Consider the following 23460-nt stretch of genomic DNA (forward strand, 5'->3'; position numbering starts at 1 on the left):
ATGTATTGATTTTTTTTTGTCTTACACCTTTAGGACATTTTGAGCCCCTCCCTCGCTGACCGTAGATCCAGCCTTCATCAGTCTGTCTGTCTGCAGCTGTGTCTGGCTCACTGTGTATTGTTCTGCAAATGTGTAAAAGGTGAGTGATCTTTCAGTTTCAAAACCTGTATTGACTGTCTTTGTTGTCTTTCAGGTTCCGAGGATGCCATTACCCATTCCCTCCCTGATGGTGCATCTGTCCATCAAGATTTCATTCATCTGCCACTGTGTACGGCTCGCTGTCTATCTGTTTGCTACTGTCTAACAGGTAGGTGATCATTCAGTTTCTATACATGTATTGGCTTTCTTTGTTGTCTTTCAGGCTTTCAGGACTCCAGGACCCCCCCTCCTTCCTAATGGTGGATCTATCAAACAAGAGTCTGTCCTTTGCAACTATTTGTGTGACTCGATATCTATCTGACTGCCAGTGTGTAATAGTTAGTTCATTGTTCAGTTTCTATATATGTATTGACGTTTTTTTTTTTGTCTTACAGGTTTAGGACTTTCAGAGCCCTCCCTCCCTGACCGTAGATCCAGCCACCATCAATTTGTCCGTCTGCAGCTGTGTCTGGATCACTGTCTATTGTTCTGCAACTGTGTAAAAGGTAAGTGATCTTTCAGTTTCAAAACCTGTATTGATTGTCTTTATCTTTTAGGTTCTGAGGATGCCAATACCCCTTCCCTTCCTGATGGTGCATCTGTCCATCAAGGTTCCATCCATCTGCCACTGTGTATGGCTCGCTGTCTATCTGTTTGCTACTGTGTAACAGGTAGGTGATCATTCAGTTTCTATACATGTATTGATTTTCTTTTTTGTCTTACAGGTTTAGAGGATGCCATTACCCCTTCCCTCCCTGATGATGCATCTGTCAATCAAGGGTCTATCTGTCTGCACCTGTGTAACAGGTAGGTGATCATTCAGTTTCTATACACGTATTGATTTTCTTTGTTGTCTTACAGGCTTTCAGGACTCCAGGGCCCCCCCCCCTTCCTAATGGTGGATCCATCAAACAAGTGTCTGTCTATTGCAACTATTTGTGTGATTCTATATTTATTTGACTGCAAGTGTATAAGAATTAGTTCGTCATTCAGCTTTTATACATGTATTGATTTTCTTTGTTGTCTTACAGGTTTAGAGGATGCCATTACCCCTTCCCTCCCTGATGGTGCATCTGTCCATTAAGGTTTCATCCATATGACACTGTGTACGGCTCGCTGTCTATCTGTCTGTACCTGTCTAACAGGTAGGTGATCATTCGATTTCTATACATGTATTGATTTTCTTAGTTGTCTTACAGGTTTAGAGGATGCCATTACCCCTTCCCTCCCTGATGGTGCATCTGTCCATCAAGGGTTCATCCATGTGTCACTGTGTACGGCTCGTTTTTTATCTGTTTGCTACTGACTAACAGGTAGGTGATCATTCAGTTTCTATACATGTATTGATTTTCTTTGTTTTCTTACAGGTTTAGAGGATGCCATTACCCATTCCCTCCCTGATGGTTCATCTTTCCATCAAGGGTCCATCCATCTGTCACTGTGTACGGCTCGCTGTCTATCTGTTTTCTACTGTCTAACAGGTAGGTGATCATTCAGTTTCTATACATGTATTGATTTTCTTTGTTGTCTTACGGGCTTTCAGGACTCCAGGACCCCCCCCCTCCTTCCTAATTGTGGATCCATCAAACAAGTGTCTGTCCATTGCAACTATTTGTGTGATTCGATATTTATCTGACTGCAAGTGTGTAAGAGTTAGTTCATCATTCAGTTTCTATATGTGTATTTACTTTTTTTTGTCTCACACGTTTAGGACCTTCTGAGCCTCTCCCTCGCTGACCGTAGATCAAGCTTCCATCAATCTGTCCATCTGCAGCTGTGTCTTGTTCACTGTCTATTGTTCTGCAACTGTGTAAAAGGTAAGTGATCTTTCAGTTTCAAAACCTGTATTGATTTTCTTTGTTGTCTTTTAGGTTCTGAGGATGCCAATACCCCTTCCCTCCCTGATGGTGCATCTGTCCATCAAGGTTTCATCCATCTGCAACTGTGTACGGCTCGCTGTCTATCTGTTTGCTACTGTCTAACAGGTAGGTGATCATTCAGTTTCTATACAGGTATTGATTTTCTTTGTTCTCTTCCAGGTTAAGAGGATGCCATTACCCCTCCCCTCCCTGATGGTGCATCTGTCCATCAAGGTTCCATCCATCTGCCACTGTGTACGGCTCGCTGTCTATCTGTTTGCTACTGTGTAACAGGTAGGTGATCATTCAGTTTCTATACATGTATTGATTTTCTTTGTTGTCTTACAGGTTTAGAGGATGCCATTACCCCTTCCCTCCTTCCTAATGGTGGATCCATCAAACAAGTGTCTATCCATTTCAACTATTTGTGTGACTCGATCTTTTTGACTGCAAGTGTGTAAGAGTTAGTTCATCATTCAGTTTCTATACATGTATTGACGTTTTTTTGTTTTTTTTTTGTCTTACAGGTTTAGGACTTTCAGAGCCCCTCCCTCCCTGACCGGAAATTCAGCCACCATCAATCTGTCCATCTGCAGCTGTGTCTGCCTCACTGTTTATTATTCTGCAACTGTGTAAAAGGTAAGTGATCTTTCAGTTTCAAAACCTGTATTGACTGTTTTTGTTGTCTTTCAGGTTCCGAGGATGCCATTACCCCTTCTCTCCCTGATGGTGCATCTGTCCATCAAGGGTCCATCCATCATTCACTGTGTACGGCTCGCTGTCTAACTGTTTGCTACTGACTAACAGGTAGGTGATCATTCAGTTTCTATACATGTATTGACTTTTTTTGTTGTCTTACAGGCTTTCAGGACTCAAGAACCCCCCCCCCCTTTCCTCCCTGATGGTGCATCTGTCCATCAAGGTTCCATCCATCTGTCACTGTGTACGACACGTTGTCTATCTGTTTGCCACTGTCTAACAGGTAGGTGATCATTCAGTTTCTTTACATGTATTGATTTTCTTTGCTGTCTTACAGGCTTCCAGGACTCCAGGATCCCCCCCCCTCCTTCCTAATGGTGGATCCATCAAACAAGTGTCTTTCCATTGCAACTATTTGTGTGACTCGATATTTATCTGACTGCAAGTGTGCAAGAGTTAGTTCATCATTCAGTTTCTATACATGCATTGACTTTTTTGTGTCTTACAGCTTTAGGACCTTCTGAGCCCCTCCCTCGCTGACCGTAGATCCAGCCTCCATCAATCTGTCCGTCTGCAGCTGTATCTGGCTCACTGTGTATTGTTCTGCAACTGTGTAAAAGATAAGTGATCTTTCAGTTTCAAAACCTGTATTGACTGTCTTTGTTGTCTTTCAGGTTCCGAGGATGCCATTACCTCTTTCCTCCCTGATGTGCATCTGTCCATCGAGGTTTCATCCATATGCCACTGTGTACGGCTCGCTGTCTATCTGTTTGCTACTGTCTAACAGGTAGGTGATCATTCAGTTTCTATACATGTATTGACTTTCTATGTTGTCTTACAGACTTTCAGGACTCAAGGAACCCCCCCCCCCTCCTATCTAATGGTGGATAAATCAAACAAGTGTCTGTCTATTGCAACTATTTGTGTGACTCGATCTTTCTGACTGCAAGTGTGTAAGAGTTAGTTCATCATTCAGTTTCTATACATGTATTGATGTTTTTGTTTTTTTTTGTCTTACAGGTTTAGGACCTTCTGAGCCCCTCCCTCGCTGACCGTAGATCCAGCCTCCATCAATCCTTCCGTCTGCAGCTGTATCTGCCTCACTGTGTATTGTTCTGCAACTGTGTAAAAGGTAAGTGATATTTCAGTTTCAAAACCTGTATTGATTGTCTTTGTTATCTTTTAGGTTCTGAGGATGCCAATACTCCTTCCCTTCCTGATGGTGCGCCTGTCCATCAAGGTTCTATCCATCTGCCACTGTGTATGGCTCACTGTCTATCTGTTTGCTACTGTCTAACGGTAGGTGATCATTCAGTTTCTATACATGTATTGATTTTCTTTGTTGTCTTACAGGTTTAGAGAATGCCATTACCCCTTCCCTCCCTGATGGTGCATCTGTCCATCAAGGGTCCATCCATCTGTCACTGTGTACGGCTCGTTGTCTATCTGTTTGCTACTGTCTAAAAGGTAGGTGATCATTCAGTTTCTATACATGTATTGACTTTCTTTGTCATCTTACAGGCTTTCAGGACTCCAGGACCCCCCCCCCTTCTTCCTAATGGTGGATCCATCAAACAAGTGTCTGTCCATTGTAACTATTTGTGTGACTCGATATCTATCTGACTGCAAGTGTGTAAGAGTTAGTTCATCATTCAGTTTCTATACATGTATTGACTTGTTTTTGTCTTATAGGTTTAGGACCTTCTGAGCTCCTCCCTCGCTGACCGTGGATCCAGCCACCATCAATCTGTCCGTCTGCAGCTGTGTCTGGCTCACTGTGTATTGTTCTGCAACTGTGTAAAAGGTAAGTGATCTTTCAGTTTCAAAACCTGTATTGGTTGTCTTTATCTTTTAGGTTCTGAGGATGCCAATAACCCTTCCCTTTCTGATTATGCATCTGTCCATCAAGGTTCCATCCATCTGCCACTGTGTATGGCTCGCTGTCTAACTGTTTGCTACTGTCTAACAGGTAGGTGATCATTCAGTTTCTATACATGTATTGATTTTTTTTTGTCTTACACCTTTAGGACATTTTGAGCCCCTCCCTCGCTGACCGTAGATCCAGCCTTCATCAGTCTGTCTGTCTGCAGCTGTGTCTGGCTCACTGTGTATTGTTCTGCAAATGTGTAAAAGGTGAGTGATCTTTCAGTTTCAAAACCTGTATTGACTGTCTTTGTTGTCTTTCAGGTTCCGAGGATGCCATTACCCATTCCCTCCCTGATGGTGCATCTGTCCATCAAGATTTCATTCATCTGCCACTGTGTACGGCTCGCTGTCTATCTGTTTGCTACTGTCTAACAGGTAGGTGATCATTCAGTTTCTATACATGTATTGATTTTCTTTGTTGTCTTTCAGGTTCCGAGGATGCCATTACCTCTTCCCTCCCTGATGTGCATCTGTCCATCGAGGTTTCATCCATATGCCAGTGTGTACGGCTCGCTGTCTGTCTGTTTGCTACTGTCTAACAGGTAGGTGATCATTCAGTATCTGTACATGTATTGATTTTCTTTATTGTCTTACAGGCTTTCAGGACTCCAGGACCCCCCCCCCTCCTTCCTAATGGTGGATCCATCAAAGAAGTGTCTGTCCATTGTAACTATTTGTGTGACTCGATATCTATCTGACTGCAATGTGTAAGAGTTAGTTCATCATTCAGTTTCTATACATGTATTGACTTTCTTTGTTGCCATACAGGCTTTCAGGACTCCAGGACCCCCCCCCCCTTCCCTCCCTGATGGTGCATCTGTCCATCAAGAGTCCATCCATCTTTCACTGTGTACGGCTCGCTGTCTGTCTGTTTGCTACTGTCTAACAGGTAGGTGATAATTCACTTTCTATACATTTATTGACTTGCTTTGTTGTCTTACAGGCTTTCAGGACTCCAGGACCCCCCCCTCCTTCCTAATGGTGGATCCATCAAACAAGGGTCTGTCCATTGCAACTATTTGTGTAAGTCAATATCTATCTGACTGCAAGTGTTTAATAGTTAGGTCATCATTCAGTTTCTATACATGTATTTATTTTCTTTGTTGTCTTACAGGTTTAGAGGATGCCATTACCACTTCCATCTCTGATGGTGTATCTGTCCATCAAGGTTCCATCCATCTGCCACTGTGCAAGGCTCGCGGTCTATCTGTCTACACCTGTCTAACAGGTAGGTGATCATTCAGTTTCTATACATGTATTGATTTTCTTTGTTGTCTTACAGGTTTAGAGGATGCCATTACCCCTTGACTCACTATCTATCTGGCTGCAAGTGTGTAAGAGTTAGGTCATCATTCAGTTTCTATACATGTATTGATTTTCTTTGTTGTCTTACACGTTTAGAGGATGCCATTACCCCTTCCCTCCCTGATGGTGCGTCTGTCCATCAAGGGTCCATCGATCTGTCACTGTGTACGGCTCGCTGTCTATCTGTTTGCTACTGTCTAACAGGTAGGTGATCATTCAGTTTCTATACATGTATTGACGTTTTTTTTTTTTTGTCTTACAAGTTTAGGACCTTCAGAGCCTCTCCCTCCCTGACCGTAGATTCAGCCACCATCAATCTGTCCATCTGCAGCTGTGTCTGGCTCACTGTCTATTGTTCTGCAATTGTGTAAAAGGTAAGTGATCTTTCAGTTTCAAAACCTGTATTGATTGTCTTTGTTGTCTTTCAGGTTCCGAGGATGCCATTACTCCTTCCCTCCCTGATGTTGAATCTGTCCATCAAGGGTCCATCCATCTGCAACTGTGTTTTGATCAGCCACTGCCACAAAACACACCCTCATTTCTCTTACCCTCAACGCAGCTTCAGCAACGTAAAAGGCAAAGAAGACGTAGTTTGCCACGTAGAGCTCCAGGATGTAGTTCTCGCTACCTTCAGGGATGAAGTCCAAAATGATGGTCAATACGTTGAGCAGGATTACGATGCACATGCGAATGAAAGGGGGCACTGAAGACAATCTTGTAGCACAGCTTCTGCATGGCATTCCTGTCAAACCCAACATTTTATTATTCAGGAACCTAAATTCTGCAAAGCACTAACATACATTTCTTTACCTTTCAATCATCACCATAACCATGGATGCTGATTTAGCATAACAGAAACATACGGTCTTATGCAAAAGTTTAGGCACCCATGGCCAAATTCTTTTTTTCTCCAATCAGTTTTTTATTAGAGGAGTGGTAAATAGCCCCTGTGGCTAATCAAACATACCCACAATACTTTCAGCAAATCCTAGTAGACAATTAAGGCTGTTACACACCAAAGGTTTTGAAAATGCAAAATATTAGCACACAATTTTCTCACGTCTCTCAAGTGCTCACACAGGTGTAGCACTTTTTTTTTTTAGTTGAGGGGTTGAGAAGGACTGAACCAACTGTGAAATGAGATTTATTTCATATTACTGTGGAGCTGTGTGCAGATTTCCATGAGGAAACTGTTCGTTCTCCTTTCACCACTGACCTGCACATTTCACTCTTTCTGAGAAGAGACTTTCGGCCCCGTCTCAAATCACATCATACTCTCTACATAGTGCACTACTTAAAAAAACACAACACAACACAAAAATCATTAGACAGTGCCAGCATGGTAGAAACCGAGTTGTCCAGCTGAATGTAACTGTCTTGTACTGACGTGTACTGTTTTGGGTGGAGGTGCTGCTACTTCACAACCTACAAAGTGCACTCCATAGTGGAGAGGGAGTGATTTGAGACTGGGCCTCAAAAAGTAAAGCACAGCATGCTTCTTTTAGGAAAAGTGAAAGAAGTTTCTACACAGATTAAACTGTAGGAGAGCTTCTACACACAGCTCAGATTCACGCTAACTGAGTTTGAGCTGAACAGATCTTGGAGACGCAGCTCCCTCCATAGGTGAGGAAGACACAGCGAGTTCTAGTTCTAGGTGTCATTAATCACGGCTGGCAGAAGTCACGTCATACTTGAGTCAGCTATGGGGCGCATGCAACATCGCTAGTGCGGTGTTAGCACGTCCTGGCTCGCTCGTGGAAATTAGCATCACACACTTTAAAGCGCATTGCAGGGTTTCTGTGTGGACCATGTTTATGATTTTGAGACTTTATATCATCTTTTGACAGGACCATGGCTATAGCTATCCGTTAGCATAAACTAGCTAACTGCATGCCAAAGTCATCACAAAGTCATATCAAACCTTGTTTTAAACAGACTTGAAGTGGATTCCAATAAGAATTATTTGGCACTACGTTTATACAGTGGGGGAAAAAAGTATTTAGTCAGTCACCAATTATGCAAGTTCTCCCTCTTAAAAATTTGAGAGAGGCCTGTAATTGACATCATAGGTAGACCTCAACTATGAGAGACAAAATGAGAAAATCACACTGTCTGATTTTTAAAGAATTTATTGGCAAATAATGGTGGAAAATGAGTATTTGGTCAATAACAAAAGTTCATCTCAATACTTTGTTATATATCCTTTGTTGGCAATGACAGAGGTCAAACAAGGTCTTCACAAGGTTGACACACACCGTTGCTGGTATGTTGGCCCATTCCTCTATGCAGATCTCCTCTAGAGCAGTGATGTTTTGGGGCTGTCGGCGGGCAACACAGACTTTCAACTCCCTCCAAAGGTTTTCTATGGGGTTGAGATCTGGAGACTGGCTCGGCCACTCCAGGACCTTGAAATGCTTCTTACAAAGCCACTCCTTTGTTGCCCTGGCAGTGTGCTTGGGATCATTGTCATGCTGAAAGACCCAGCCACGTTTCATCTTCAATGCCCTTGCTGATGGAAGGAGGTTTGCACTCAAAATCTCACAATACATGGCCCCATTCATTCTTTCATGTACACAGACCAGTCGTCCTAGTCCCTTTGTAGAGAAACAGCCCCAAAGTGTGATGTTACCACCCCCATGCTTCACAGTTGTTATGGTGTTCTTTGGATGCAACTCAGCATTCACTCTCCACCAAACACAACGAGTTGTGTTCGTACCAAACAGTTCTACTTTGGTTTCATCTGACCATAAGACATTCTCCCAATACTCTTCCGGAACATCCAAATGCTCTCTAGCAAACTTCAGATGCGGCCGGATATGTACTGGCTTAAGCAGGGGAACACGTCTGGCACTGCAAGATCTGAGTCCCTGGCAACGTAGTGTGTTACTGATGGTAGCCGGTAGTTTGTAACGTTGGTCCCAGCTTTCTGCAGGTCATTCACTAGGTCCCCCCCGTGTGGTTCTGGGATTTTTGCTCACTGTTCTTGTGATCATTTTGACCTCACGGGCTGAGATCTTGCATGGAGCCCCTGATCGAGGGAGATTAGCAGTGGTCTTGTAGGTCTCCCATTTTTTCTGATTATTGCTCCCACAGTAGATTTCTTCACACCAAGCTGCTTGCCTATTGCAGATTCAGTCTTCCCAGCCTGGTGCAGGTCTACAGTTTTGTTTCTGGTGTCCGTCGACAGCTCTTTGGTCTTCACCATAGTGGAGTTTGGACTGTGACTGTTTGAGGTTGTTGGCAGGTGTCTTTTATACTGTTAACGAGTTTAAACAGGTGCCATTAATACAAGTAATGAGTGGAGGACAGAGAAGCCTCTTAAAGAAGAAGTTACAGGTCTGTGACAGACAGAAATCTTGCTTCTTTGTAGGTGACCAAATACTTATTTTCCACCATTATTTGCAAATAAATTCTTTAAAAATCAGACAGTGTCTCTCATTTTGTCTCTCATAGTTGAGGTCTACCTATGATGTCAATTACAGGCCTCTCTCATTTTTTTAAGTGGGAGAACTTGCACAATTGGTGACTGACTAAATACATTTTTTCCCCCACTGTATAAAGGCCTCCTTGGCTTGGTTTGGGAAAAGTGTGATTTATGCATGCAGATTACACTGTGCTAACAGATGCTAGTGTTAAGTGCTACATTAGCCTTGTAGTTGCAGTGCAAGACTAAAGAATGAAACTGTTGCATAATTATTACGAAACACTGTGGTCTTCCTGGTCCTGATTTAGCAACACAGCAAATGTAAATAGAAGGTGTTCTAACGGGTCAGAACCGATGCAGAACCTCACAGCATGTGCTTGTGTTGGTCTAGTTTCAAAGTGTATTTTCTCTGGTCTAGACGAAATGGGGTTTGGGGGTTGACTTACTTTGAAGGCTTGGTGTATTTGATGACACAGATCCAGTTGATCAGTTTCCAGCACTTGATACTGAAATTTTTTCCCCCCAATCCCAGTACATGTTTGTCATCAACACTCATGAACCTGAGGAAAAACAACATGAATTACACCTGTCCTCTGTTTGACATGCCTCTAAGGCCTACTAGTTCCATGCAACATGTCTACACTACAGCACTCAAAATTATTCAACCTCCACTGTAAATAAGTGTAATCTCCAGATTCAGCTCACAATACCACTATTAATGACAACTGCTGTCTCAGATGAATTCAACCCACTGAACATAATCCTGCACACAAGCTAGGGCTAGGATTCAGAGGGCTGGGATGTGTTTTTGGAAGATGATTATCTTGATGAATTTACATTTACACTGAAGGCATTTAGCAGCTGCTCTTCTCCAGAGCAACTTACAAACGTGCTTCACCGTTCACTCACCGAAAATACCCTTAGCTCATTTGTAGAGGCTAGGATCCAAAAGATCATTCCAAGCTTAGACTCTACTAAACAGTATGGAGACCACAAGTAGTACTCTAGTAAGTAAGACAGCGTTTGAAGACAGCGAGTGGAAGGGCAAGATGGATTCAATCAAGTATTGGGAAATCCTAGGAGAACACATCATGCCTTCTGTGAGGAGGCTTGAGTATCTTTGGACCTTCCAACAGGACAGTGAGCCAAAGCATACCCCAAGTCCCCCAAGGCTTGGTTTAAGAAGTCCTGGAAGGTTCTGCACAGTCGCCTGACTTGAACACCTGAACCCCATAGAAAATCTTTGGAAGGCGGCTGCAGCAGCAAACCCAGCAATATCGGTGAACTGGAGCCAGTGAGGAAGGGGCTAGAAGCTGGTATCTGGCTGGGCAGCACGTTTGCAGCAGGGCAGAACCGCAGAAGGGAGCTCTACTAAGTTTTAAAGAGGCTGGTGATGAAGGGGTCGAATAATTCTGAGACTGCAGTCGTCATTAAAGTGGTATTTTGGGCTGAATGTGGAGAAAGCCCTTATTCTATTAATTTTGTTGAGATATTTAAATTGCTCTTGTTTGATTAGTTTATTACAAACAGATAGCCATGATAATATAAATACCACTATTTTATGTTACTATGCCTTTAAAGCTAAATAAGCCTATATAAATAATATGTAAATAAGCTCTGTTCTAACTGGCTGCCCTGTTTTGCACCTCATTCAAAGAGCAGGCTGTACTGGGATGGACATGGACTGAGTGGTGAACAGTGAACACCTTACAATCTTTACATTATTACAGTTTTTACACACTACACCAAAACCGTACATCCCATTCACACCCCACAGCCTTACCTCTACTTATCTCTAAGTAGAAAGATTGCCAAAAAAAACCCCAACACATTTAAAATACTTGATACATTTCCTCATTAATAAAATATAGTAATAAAGTGAGAGGAAAAGAGTTATTTTTAGAAAAAAATTCTCATAACATTAAAATAAACACAATTCATTGTGATCGTTGTGTGTGAGTGTGTTAGCTTTGCTAGATCAGTAAAGTAGATCAGGTGAGCTGCAGCTGGAACTTAACACACCCATACAGTGTATGGAGATCAGCACCCGAACCTGTGCTCTTCTAACCAGCATATCAATTACTTTACTGACCAACAAAACGATCTGACCACTGACTTTATGTTTATTTGAGTTTATTCTAATGTTATATAGAGTTAATTACAGGTAGACACTCTCATTGACCACTGACTTCATGTTTATGTTTTTGGATAATTATATGGTATATAGTATTTTCTGGTCACTGACTGCTGAAAGAGAGTTAGTAAATTGTGTTGGCTGAACTATATATCGTACTAATTACAGGATAATCTTCCAAACCCCACCAAACAACGATTCATACGATACATTAAACGATACATTAAAACCAGGTTGTTTTTGTCTGTCACTGTGGAATAAATGTAGAACAGATTTAAATATAAATATTTTAAGTTCATTGCACCACGTTTTTAAGTGTAATGTAATCATACTAAAATTTCTCCTCTTCCATTTGCTGATGTTGACCATTCCATCAGCATATTATTTGGGCTGAGAATGAGACAGCATTACTGATAGGGTTCATCATCGATATCGTGGTTTAAAAAAAACAAACAAACAAAACAAAAGCCAAGCGGTTCCACATGACAAAAATGAACTTAGGTGTTGAGACAATATACATTACTGATGTGCATAAACTGTAAAATATTAATGAAGATCTTTAAAACACTGCTGGCTTGTATTTCAAATCAAGTCACCATCAACACTTATCATAAATATAACATTCTATAAGTAATTCCCTTTAATGTATTCATATAAGTCCAGTTTGTTCTGTAAAATTAGATTAATATTGGCCCTTTAAATGCTTAAAATTGATTTTAAGGACAAATGTGAACAGCAAAGTTGATGCTTATGTATCAATTTATAACCAAAAATGTAACAACAGCTGCTTGAGAGAATGCAACGAGTGTTTAAAACTGCATCAAAGCAAAGAGGACCAACTGAAGAGTCTCCAGCACATGTTACTTTCACCAACAACAAAAAGAACTGCTGCAGGTGGTAAATGCTGAATTGACTCCTGATAATAACCTGAAACCTGGACTGTGGGGGAATCTCTCTTCATTCACATACCTTTTTTCCAGAAGTTTCGTATGGGCTCTTAATGCGTACAAGCCGTGTTACCATCTTCCAGTTGACATTGAACATAGATCAGTCAGCTTTGAGCTTGTTGATGATGTTCTCGGTGGACTCCTCCATGGTCTGCAACAGCCTGTGCACAGTCTTTTGTTTTGCCCGAGAAATATCACTGATGCCTGCCAACATGAGGAGAGATGGTCAATAAATCTGCTAACCTCATCTTTTCCATTCAAACAAGACACATTTTATTTGGATGCTGCAAAAACAGCAGAAAAACAAACTTCTAAGGCTGTGTTTACACAGCAGGGCTATGCGTGCAGAAGTGTGAATGGCAAAACACACACTGAATCGATAACAATTTGGGCCAATGGAGCTGTGTGAACGTAGTCTTAATGTTAAGTCTTACCGATTAGCCTAAAAAACAGGCTTGTTGTGGATCCGTTAATAACAAGGGTAAGAATAACCACTCAGCAGGAAAGCACTAAAATCTGGAACATAGAGAATAAATACATTTCTAATAAACCACAAAATACCTGTAAATATATGTATAAACAGAGCATTTATGCCTTCTAAATCCTAATGCTGCATTTAAAGATTTCTTTTCTCCTTACCAGCAACCAAAGCTGTGTTCTTACATATCTATAACTTTACTGACCAACAGCACATTCTGACCACTGACTTTATGTTTATGTGGGTTTATTCTAATATTGTATAGAGTTCATTACAAGTAGACACTCAGTTTGAAGCAGTTCTAATCGCTGTGTACTTTATCTAAGGTCTTTTTTGGGACTAATTACCTTGTCTCGTACTAGTAGTTTCTCCAGTCCTTCAGCCTGAAAAGCCATTAGTGTCAGGCTCAGGCAAAAAAAAAAAAAAAACCTCTGGTTGCACCCCAGACACAAACTAAAGCCCAGCGCCAGTTAAAGCCATATCCAACGCAGGACAGGACGGGCGATAGCAGAAAAACTGTCAACAGCCTGCAAGGACATATCAGCATGCATGTTAGTAGACTGCAGATTCCCTTTATTGATATTAATAATAATAAACTCATATATACCCCAATCAGCCATAACATTAGCAACACAGACAGATAAAGTAAAACCACTGACTATCTTCTACAGTGTCTCCTGTCAAGGGGTAAATATATTAGCAAGTAAACAGTCAGCCCCTGTAGGTAATGTTTTGAAGCAGTGAAAATGAGAATCCGGGATACTTTATCAGAACATCTCAGAAATATCAGGCATGCATTCAGGGTTTTTCTGGTGTGCAGTCAGTACTCATTAAAAGTAACCGGTGAACCGGCATTGGATACAGAAGGCTCGCTGATGCACATGGAGGTCCCACCTCTTACAACTTACAGCACTTAAAGGATCTGCTGCCAACGTTAGATTTGATGTCAGATACCACAGGACATCTTTAGAGGTCTTGTGGAATCCATGCCTCGAATGGTCAAATCTACTGGGATGGAACAAGGGGGTGATGCTCAATATTGGGGGTGATCGGTGTATGCCACCTTTCCTAAATAATATGGATAGTAATAATACATAGAAATGCTAACAGTGAACAAGGGTCAAAATAAAAAATTCATTTTGTGTAAGACACACCTTGTAACGGTAATGGCAGGGAAAAGTGCCAAAATGTAGAGCCAGTCATAGAGAACCATGTGCTGAAACGCTTGGGAAGTGATAAGTCCAATGATGAAGAAGATCATTGTATTGGCCAGGTATGTCAACAGTTCCCAAATCCTGCACGAAATCAGGAAATGAAATAAAAATTAGAAAATAAACATTTAATTTTACATTTAATTTTAAACATTTAAGCAGGACTTGAAATTGAAATTGAAATTACAGCCACAGAACATAATGCTGAAACATGCATGACATAATCTTTGGACCGAAAACTGCCCATCAGAAAAATGATAAAAATATAGATACACATTAACTTACTCTATAGATGCACAGTTTAAAATGTACAGGTTAATATATCTGAAAAGTTGATTACTATTTACATCATAGACATTAGATACTGCATTGTTCAATACAGCGCTTTCATCTGGATTTATTTTTCTATGCTTTATATTATAGCAGACAGAGATCAGATGGAAAAATGCTGGACGATTCCTTCAAGGCACTGATCATAAGAGAATGACTTTAATTTCAGGACTGAAGTTGACCGTGTCAATAAAAAGACCCATTATGAGAATGGTAATAACGCCAGACATTCCCAACCACTGAGCTGTCGAAGGACAGATGTTAATATTTGTACTCATTACATCCACATGCAGCACAGAGGAACAGAGAATGTGGTCAAAAAAACGATCAGGGACGGCTTTTCCAAAAACCTCTGGAATCATGAAGATGATTATTAACTGCTCAAATAAGCATCATGTTGAACACTCTCTCCACCACTTTACTAGAAACGATAATGTCACACTGAGATGGGAAACTGGGACATTCAGATCACACACTAAACAAACGCCTTCAAAAATCACTTACCAAGATAGAACGGGATGTACGTCATCGAGAGGCTGACCGTTATTTCAGTGACCATGTCACTGAAGATGTGTGAAAGCCAATAGGTGGTGATCTTTGACCCAACCCAACAAATCCCAGAAGAGGAGTCCCCAAAACTTTCACCATCAGTTTCACAGACAAATGCAGTGGGACAAAAATACAGCTATATTCAGGAAGCTGAAACAACTGAAGAGATATAGATATATTTATGAAGATATGAAGACTACCATCAATGTGGCCATGACCGATGGCCAGGTCTTTAAACATTTTAAACATGATGAAGGCAGTTCCATCACTAAACAACATCTCGCTCTCTGTAATCAGAATCAGATGCTTAGCCGTTCCTGTCAAAAAGAAAGGACAGCTGTCTCTGAATCCGCCCCTGCTCACTGTTTAGTGTTCTATTTAGGGTGTCAGCAATTTTGTAGTGTGGCCCGAATTCTCAGAAGGCAAATTAGATTCCCTTTATACTACAGTTGGTTAGTTCCGACCTCACAATCTGACTAGATGAGAAGTGTTGTGCTGATATTTGTGATAACAGCACAGTGTTTTCACAGTAAAATCACAATAAAAGCCTTTAAAAAAAGAGCATTCAAGGTCATGTGTTATCCCAAATAACATCAGGGCTGTAATGATCTATAGCATTCGTTAACACGTCTATGTTATCCATGATAATACACTCCCTCTCGTGTTCTAGCGCTATGCACTATAAAACCAGTGAACCCCTGATGCAGTCTACTTTTGGCCAAATGGACCACAATGCGGTTGCTGCAAAGCAGCAGTAGGAAAGATGGTGGACGAGTGCGGAACTACTGAAGCAGCATATTATCATTATCATCATTATATCTACCTATCATTATATGATAGGTAGATACACACATTAGTATACATTCATATTTAATATATATCAAATTGTTAACACTCATAGATATTCATAGATCTCATATTGTCCTGACATCATCTTTATTGTGATTGCAGGAACATACCCAAGCTGTGCAATTCAGCTGTTGATAATGCAGGATCAATGGTGCTAATGATTGCGCCAAACATCTTTCCAACAGACCAATCCCAAGTGTGGTTATACAACTACACTGTAAAGACCCCGGTCAGACAGGCGCTAAAAGCATTAAAAGCAAAGAGTAAAACCCAAGGTACAGCAAGAATCAGAATCTGCCCAAAAAAAGGACAAATTTAACATTAAACATGGACTTATACCTAAACAGGTTTGAATACATCACATATGTAAATCAGCCCAGATGCAATTGATCAGCCATGTCATGTGTCTTTACTTTCACACTGGAGCTACAGGGCTAATGTATCATGTTGATGCTCCACTAGCCATAATAGGCGAAACAGTGTCTTGGCACACCACGGCAGAACCTGCACTTGGTGACTTGGGTGAAGCGGACAGGACATTGCTCGCCAGAGCTGTGCAACGCTGTGGCACCCGGGCCATATTTGCGTAAAATCCTGCAAATGTATTACACTACTGTCTTTGTCCACATGCTTCTTTCACTTTCAGTGACAGTTCTGTCTCTTAGAGCTTGTGTATATTTGTATATTTCTCACATAATGCTGCTTAGACTCTTGTCAGCCGAGAGCCATATAGGGGGAGAACATGTACAAGTACTGTTTTACAAAAAATGACCAATGTTCTTAAACACAGATGGCAATGCTCTGTTATTGTAGACTCTAGAACATTCTTACCTGTATAAGAGACTTCTGGAACATGTGTGGGTGAATCTCAAAAGCACAGCTAAAGATAATTACTGGCATAGATGTGTGAAGTAGGAGTCAGGGGCCGATGTTTGCGATCTCTTCTGTGTAGTAACTGACCTGAAAGAAAAGGAGACACCAAGGTGTCAGCTGACAGAGCTGTTATACATTTAAACCAGTGACACTGAGAGATAAGACATTCAGAGGAGTTTCTAGTAGAATCTAGAATATCACTGTCGCCACACAAAAATCTTGGATTTACATTTTTAATTTTTCCATTTTTGTTCTTTACATTGTGTTACATTTCACCAACAGAAATGCAACAAAATTACTTAAAATGTAATCTTTTTACACTGACTTTAAGGTTTTCTCCTTCTTGCATAAAGTTTCTATTTTGGAGATATGAACATATGTTAGGGCTGGGCGATATGATAGAAATACTACATCACGACATTTAAAGACTATATACTATATACACTATATTTATCACAATACATCTGCTGTACTTTATCTAATTTAACCAGTCTAATTACACTGTTATTAATGAAACCTGCAGCTGATCAGTGTTTATTAAGCACTAACTGTCTCCTCCATATACTTATTATGGAGGAAAAGACCCCATAATAGGCATATTATCACAGTAACAAAATTTATCATGATACAATAAAATACTGTCATATTGCCCAGATCTAATATCTGTGATATCGCATAAATGCACAGTTTTATATGTCCATGCAGTATTTTACTCTCAGTTTAATTCATTTTCAAAAATGCATTGATTTTGTTTTGTTGTACACTGCAGAGCTATCTCAGATTCACACCTAGAACGGATAGTTGTGGCTTTACACAAACTACACAAACTGCAGGCTGATAAATCATGTAAGCCATACAAAACTCTTTTTTTCTTAAAGACCTGACATTTTTTGTGGCCTTAATAAGAGTGGAAATATGTTGTTATGAACACAGAGATAAGTTATAAATGAACAGGATTCAGAATATTAAATCAAAATAACAGCATCTTCCTCTTCCATCTTTCTTTTTAAACAGATATGGCATATATCAGTGTGGATGGCTACGCACATTGACCCAACATCTGCATAAAATGCTGGATTGCATTTCAGACTGAAAACTAATCTATCCTGAAGCAGCACACACTCACACTGTGTGATGTGAGGTTAGCGGTGTTTTTTCCCTATGGGGTAATGAAGTGTTTAAGTAGTAGAGCAAATTCAAAAATCAGTTACAGAAAAAAGAAACTGGCAGTGTGCCATCTCTATTTCACACCCTTAAAAATGTGATCTTACTTCAGGATAATGAAGGCTGAGTGTTCCCAGCAGCAAGCCACATACAGTTAGAACCACAGTGTAGGGCAGCTTCAGACACGAGGGGAGAGTCCTTATGAGAGCTGTGGATCAAAACAAAAGACTTCACAATCAGGCACTGACAGATCACCTAGTCAGACTCAAACATCTTAGTACTGCACTCTTTATATGTAAACTCAACAGGGCTGCCCCCCTCGGTGAGTCGAGCAGTCGAGAAGGTTTTTGCACAAGGATTACGTTATAAGGTGGAATTGTAAATAAGGGTATCAGAAATATGTTTTTATACTGGCAGGGCTATCTGGTGTGCTTGCTAAAAGAAAATCTACGTGTGCTGGTGGATCACTGTTGAGGCAAGCTGACTAAAACAAGCTGCTATAGGCGCCCAATCTCCAATGATCTGGGCAGAATTCATTCTAAATATATGTATTTGGTCACCTACAAACAAGCAAGATTTCTGGCTGTCACAGACCTGTAACTTCTTCTTTAAGAGGCTCTGTCCTCCACTCATTACATGTATTAATGGCACCTGTTTGAACTTGTTAACAGTATAAAAGACACCTGCCCACAACCTCAAACAGTCACACTCCAAACTCCACTGTGGTGAAGACCAAAGAGCTGTCGAAGGACACCAGAAACAAAATTGTAGACCTGCACCAGGCTGGGAAGACTGAATCTGCAATAGGCAAGCAGCTTGGTGTGAAGAAATCTACTGTGGGAGCAATAATCAGAAAATGGGAGACCTACAAGACCACTGCTAATCTCCCTCGATCAGGGGCTCCATGCAAGATCGTGGGGTCAAAATGATCACAAGAACGATGAGCAAAAATCCCAGAACCACACGGGGGGACCTAGTGAATGACCTGCAGAAAGCTGGGACCAACGTTACAAAGGCTACCGTTAGTAACACACTACGCCGCCAGGGACTCAGATCTTGCAGTGCCAGACGTGTTCCCCTGCTTAAGCCAGTACATATCCGGGCACGTCTGAAGTTTGCTAGAGAGCATTTGGATGTTCCGGAAGAGTATTGGGAGAATGTCTTATGGTCAGATGAAACTTGTTGTGTTTGGAGGAGAGTGAATGCTGAGTTGCATCCAAAGAACACCATACCAACTGTGAAGCATGGGGGTGGCAACATCATGCTTTGGGGCTGTTTCTCTGCAAAGGGACTAGGACGACTGGTCTGTGTACATGAAAGAATGAATGGAGCCATGTATTGTGAGATTTTGAGTGCAAACCTCCTTCCATCAGCAAGGGCATTGAAGATGAAACGTGGCTGGGTCTTTCAGCATGACAGTGATCCCAAGCATATTGCCAGGGCAACAATAGAGTGGCTTCGTAAGAAGCATTTCAAGGTCCTGGAGTGGCCTAGCCAGTCTCCAGATCTCAACCCCATAGAAAACCTTTGGAGGGAGTTGAAAGTCCGTGTTGCCCGCCGACAGCCCCACAACATCACTGCTCTAGAGGAGATCTGCATGGAGGAATGGGCCAACATACCAGCAACGGTGTGTGCCAACCTTGTGAAGACTTACAGAAAACGTTTGACCTCTGTCATTGCCAACAAAGGTTATATAACAAAGTTTTGAGATTAACTTTTGTTATTGACCAAATACTTATTTTCCACCATTATTTGCAAATAAATTATTTAAAAATCAGACAATGTGACTTTTTTGTTTTTCTCATTTTGTCTCTCATAGTTGAGGTCTACCTATGATGTCCATTACAGGCCTCTCTCATATTTTTAAGTGGGAGAACTTGCACAATTGGTGACTGACTAAATACTTTTTTTTTTATATATATATATATATATAAAACATATATTTAGAATCTGTGACCACACATCTGCCTTGTGATTCTTAGACCTATTCTTTGGTTAAAGGGTTCTTATGATTGATGGAAAAAACTCTTTTAAAAACAAAATTATCTTTTTTTTTACAAATAGGGTTATAGTGAGTATAATTATTATAAATAATAATACTACTAATAATAATTGTTTATATGAATTAATGAACGCACTACATCAACTGATGCTGTTATTAATGTTGTTATATTGTTATTAGCACTATTATTAATATTCTAGTAGCATTATTATTATTACTTTGTGTTTATAGTTCTTATGATTGATACACTATTCTTAAATTAACTTTTAAGGAATCTGGTGGAAGGCCAGAATTTTCGGTTCCCGTCCAGCCCGTAGTTTACTCTAGGGGTTCTTCATTACAGTAAATCGGGGGAGCTGCTGGTGGAACTAAACAAATCCCAACGAGAGTTCACAGAGAAGATCAGCACCCAAACCTGTGTTCTCCTAACTCGATTTTGTGTCTGTAGATATCACTGTTAACCAACCAAAGGAAGTCAGTGAAGTGTGGGCAATGTGTGATACATCCAAGCAGACATGCCCCAAATATCATCAGTATAATCTCGGGTTCATTGTAGCTGATGATGCTCCATTCATGAAGTTGTTCTTATGAACAGCCTGCTCCACCTTATTGTCCATCTTCAGACAAAGATGATGACTGCATGGATTGGGAAGCTGTGAATTGCAGAACAATCATCCGTGAATACATTTTTAATAAACTAAACCTTTTATTTGAGAATATAAAGACATTAACTGTTTAGTCTAAAGGCTTTTATTGTCATTTTTGCTGTATACAAGAACACTGGAGCTAAATGACCTCCTTTACTTTACACATCTGACCTTGTATGTTGGCATGGGCGGCTGTCTACAGTGGCCTGCAAACTGGCATCATAGGGCTTCTCATCTTGGAGTATGAAGGACTCAGAAGACGTAGAGGGAGATGCTTCAGTCAGAAGATCGTATGAGCTAATAACAGATGGGTCAACACCATGGCAGTAGAAGCTGACTTCAAAGTGCTGTACAGATCCTTGGTCATGGAATCTGTGGATCACACAGGTTGGAGACAAGATACTCTTTTCAATGGGAGATCTTGCAGGACGGAGGGTATCTAGGCCCAGGGACTGGCCTTTGTGATGCACAGGAGCTTCTACATCACCTTGGAAAAATGGGCCTGCTCTTCACCAAGTGATTTCAGGCTCAAATTAGCTGGCAGATCCATTGCAGTGTCTGGCTGCTGCAGATGAGCAGGAGAGTCTTGTACATATCCATTTGTTGCAGTCCTGCTTACAGTTCTAATGCCCTGTTGGAGACATGTCGAGTTAACTGCTTCCTCATCACAACTCCCCCAGAACCGTGAGCTATTTGCAGCCTCCTGTGGGGAAGACAAACGAAGCCTTTTTCCTTTCTCAAACGATGGCTGATTATCTAGAGCATCTTTTGTGCTCTGAAGAGTGATCGAGGGACAGCCATCTTCCTTGAGAAGTGCTGACGTCTGAGAGGCAAGCTTTGGGAATCTAGTGCCACCAAAGACAGACGCAGATACGGGTGCATCAGTGGTTGAAAGAGAGGGGTAAAAGTCACAGCGGCTGTTTGGGCTCATCTTTGGAGTGAGTCCAAAATAGGCATCATCATCATCATCATCATTTTCGTTCTTCTCAACTGAAGAACAGGAAGAAGGGGAAGACGTGAGCTTCTCCAAATCCTTAAAGCATTTGACAGTTTTCAGAATCAGCTGATTGCTGCAACACTGCACAACCACCACCATCCTCCTCCTGTGGTTCTGGAGAAGTTGCTAAGGGGAAGCCTAGCTCAGACTCCAGTTCTTCCACAAATGACAGGCCAGGAACACCAAATCCTTTCTCTGCTGGTGATGTCCATTCAAGACGCTCGTTCATCTCAAGGGTATAAAGGAAATGTGAAGAAGCAAACTCTGAGACCTGGGCTGTGGAAGCTGGCCGAGGTGGTTCGTCAGCAGTGCTGGCGATTTACCATCAGCAGATTTGTGCTGGATTCGTCGTTTTGCAGCAGGTGAGATTCCACCGGAGACTGGGGTAGCTTGTCAGTAGAAGGTTTCCAGTATTGAGCCATGCATGGTCCTCAAACCTTCCTGAGATAGGGGGACAGCCAATGGCAAGGAGTTATGGTCACTTTCCCTGCTACACAGAGCAAACCATTATATTTGGCCGGTGTAGTTAATATTTATAAAATAAATAAATACAAATAACTGCATTTTAGGGTGTCAAATACTGTATCATTGATAGGCTGTGGTTCAGTCATTTATTATTTAATTATTAATATTAATGATGTTTTTTTTTTTCAGGTTCATTGTTGGATTTTTACATTTGACAGCCTTAAAAATCAAAGGCCCAGGCCTACCTGGACAGTCCGGCTGGAGAGAATCTGTGAAACATGTTTCTTCTAAAAGAGCAGTGAAGAGCAGGTGTGTGATCTGGCTGATGATGTCACACCATTCTACACACAGGTCATAATCCAGTCACTCAGTGAAGGCTCTATTCTACTGTGATGCTGCAGATAGACCTCACTGATTCCCTGAGGGGAAGAGCAGTGAGGCATTATGGGGCTGAAAAATACACACCCAGAATACACTATGTGTCCAAATGTTTATGGACACCTCTTCTAATGAACGCATATAGCTACTTTAAGTTGTACCAATTCCAAATTCCAAAATTCCTTCTGGGTCCAACACTATTGGTGAATATTGTTCTGAAATACTAACACACAGATCTCAGTGGAAGAAGCTGTATTTTACTTCTGCGTATCCTCTTAACATTTCAATCATATAAACGATTCAAATTAATTTACTGTACGGGAGTTGAAGTGGTTGGAGTAGCGTAGTAGCAACAGCATCACCCTCAGTGGCAGACAGGGGTTCAATTCCCCAGCTGGACAAACACACCACTCCACACCAATAAGAATCCTTAGGCAAGACTGCTAATAGCAAATATGAATCATGTTTATTATTAATGACTAAGCTTTATATCATTCTGTACGTTTAGTAAATAGAATGCAGTGTGTGTCAGAGTACGCCACCATCACTATCTAGTTTACATTAAAGTCCTCATCAGACAAAGTTTTCATAAATGTCTCGTGCGTGCAGGCAGGAACCTGAAAGATGGGTAATATTATAACCAGTATTGACTCAAATGGCTATGATGTTCTACACAATTTACATAAACATTCACCTGCAAACTGATTTTCCAATGCTGGTTTTCCCACATCAGCATCTACATTGATGTAGTCATCATCAGAGTCCACTGAATATTCTTTCTCTGAAAGAACTGTTTCTCCACTTTCATTATTATCGTCTTCATCCTCCATCTTGTTCCTCAAACAGGTGATCCTGATCCTGTGTTTTTTCCCCCTACAGAATAATTGAGTCACAATACAGTTCAAATATGAGAAATATGAAAAAGCTTAAAATCACCTTATGTAGCAATTCTACCTTAAAACAGCAGCTTCAGAATAATGTTGGGAGAATGGCATCTCATGTTCATGTTCATGACATGAACATGAACATTACTTACTTTTCCTTACTTTCCTTTAACGCTGCCATATCTCTCAGTCCTAGCTTCA

Source organism: Salminus brasiliensis, chromosome 21, assembly GCF_030463535.1.
Source record: "Salminus brasiliensis chromosome 21, fSalBra1.hap2, whole genome shotgun sequence".
In the NCBI taxonomy this organism is placed as follows: Eukaryota; Metazoa; Chordata; class Actinopteri; order Characiformes; family Bryconidae; genus Salminus; species Salminus brasiliensis.